Source organism: Penaeus monodon, chromosome 3 (genome assembly GCF_015228065.2).
Source record: "Penaeus monodon isolate SGIC_2016 chromosome 3, NSTDA_Pmon_1, whole genome shotgun sequence".
Lineage (NCBI taxonomy): Eukaryota > Metazoa > Arthropoda > Malacostraca > Decapoda > Penaeidae > Penaeus > Penaeus monodon.
The window spans coordinates 8743162-8745661 of record NC_051388.1 but is presented as its reverse complement, the minus strand read 5'-3'; positions in this window follow the sequence as shown (position 1 = coordinate 8745661).

The following is a 2500-nucleotide window of genomic DNA, read 5'->3' as shown; positions in this document are numbered from 1 at the left end:
TGCAAACTGTCCATGGAGAGGCTTTTCATGCCACCTAGATTCAAGTTTTTCTTGTCCGACCTTCTTTGCTTTTTGTTTTTTATGTTTAACAGCCAGTGTTGGCAACATATGTTCGATATTTTTGCTTTCAGTACCTAATTCCTGAGAACATTTATTTGATTCCTTTACTATTGAGTGTAATTTTTTAGAGTTTTCATGTACTCTAACTAATTGAAGCATCCAATCGCTGGTTAGATCTAAGTATTGCAAGAGACCAATCGTTGTTGTTTTGTACGATAATTCCAACCTCCTTTACTTCCAGGGATGTACAGACGGTCTACGTCTGATTTAGGGTGATACATTCTGTTACATTCTGTTGTCAATTGCTTTCTAATTTTGGTGTCAATTTGTTTGAGTTCACTTAAGTTCCAGTCTATCACGTTAAAACTATATGTAACCACAGGTATTGCAAGAGTGTTGACTGCTGTTAGTTTGTTCTTCGAGTTTTATTCTGTTTTCAGGATTGAACTTACTCTTCGGATGCATTCTGTACGTATATTTTTACTCTATGATTGTTGTATCCCATTTCCTTCATTTATTCCTATATATTTATAGGTTTCTTCCTGATCCAACTCTTATATTACGGTATCAATACTTAACTTTATATTGTCAGATGCCACTAGTTTTCCTTGCTTAAAGGTTGCTTTAGCACACTTATCGACACCAAACTTCATGCCTATGTCATCACTGAAATCTTTTACAGTTTTCAGCAACCTTTCCAATTCCTTATCATTTTGAGCGTAAAGTTTCAAGTCATCCATATAGAATAAATGATTGATCTTCTTGTCCATGATCTTATATCCATACCCTGTGTTGTTAAGAAGCTGGGAGAGTGGGATAAGTGTCATACAGAATAAAAGAGGGGAAAAAGAGTCACCCTGGAAGATTCCGCATCTGATTCGCATGTTGTTTGAAATAAGAGTACTGTTCATTTGTTTGAGAGTAAGATTTGTCTCCCATAATTTCATGCTGTTTCGAAGAAAGTTGATTTTTTATAGGTGTCATCAGTATTATTCGTTTTAGGATTTTCGAGTGCATAGTAAAAGCAGTACATTACCTCAGTATACTCTTCCTTTGTCCATTTAAATCTTGTTTTCTTTTGATTGTTAGTACTAGATGGTTGTACCGCAGGACCAGGGGTGGGATCTGTCCCGTCCTGGTGACCTGGCGGATTTTGACTAATGGAAGAGGTAGACTCAGTAGCATACTTTTCGATCCCAGGCGCGTCTTGCCCTGGGAGACGCGCCCCTTGTTGATCCGCGCGACGGGCTATGCGGCATTATCATTATTATTATTATTATTATTATTATTATTATTATTATTATTATTATTATTATTATTATTATTATTATTATTATTGTCATTATTATTATTATTATTGTTATTATTATTAGTATCATTATCATTATTATTATTATTATTATTATTATTACTTATTATTATTATTATTATTATTATTATTATTATTATTATTATTATTATTATTATTATCATTATTATATCATCGTTATCATCATCATTATCATTATCATCATCATTATCATTCCAATAATATATAATAATGATATTATTACTGTCATTATTATTATTTATATTGTTGTAATCATCACTACAATAACCATAACTATTAATATCATTATCAAAAAGTTATCACTGTTATCATTATGGTTATATCTATTGTTTCTGTTATTATCATTATCATTATAACATTTTTGTTTGTCTGTCTGTCAGTCTGTCTGTCCGTCTCTCTCTGTCTCTCTGTCTCTGTCTCTGTCTCTGTCTCTGTCTCTCTGTCTCTGTCTCTGTCTCTGTCTCTGTCTCTGTCTCTGTCTCTGTCTCTGTCTCTGTCTCTCTTCTCTCTCTCTCTCTCTCTCTCTCTCTCTCTCTCTCTCTCTCTCTCCTTATCTATCTATCTATCTCTTTATCTCTCCCCTCTACCCAACCTCGCTATCCACTCTCCTCTCCCTCAATGTATACTTACTTTTTTCAAATAAAACTTTAGTCCCTCCTTCGCGCAATCTTAAGTTACGGTCTTGTCGTAAAAGAAAACGGTGGCTGGACGTCGTAGTGAAGTATTATGTATAATCTTACGCCATCGTAACACAAAGGGGTCATTGACCTCTTAAATTTTTCGTTTCTTAGGATTATATGTGTCATTGTCAATTCTCTTTTCTTTATTGTTGTTCTTTGTATAATCAAAAGTTTTCAAATGGAAATAAAAGTACAAAGGTCTGAGAAGTGTGCGATAATATTACCTTGTTGATTATGGGGGTAAAGATTAAAGACGGAATTTGTTTAATAAAACTCCATACCACTGAGGGAAACTGAAATCTATCCTATATTTGGTATGTCAAGGATGCAGGCATAACGTCTATGCGTAGTGGAACCTCAAAGATCCATTGATGGTCGGTGGAAATGTATGAAAAATAGGTAGCCCGAGTTTTTTTTTGTTTGCAAAACC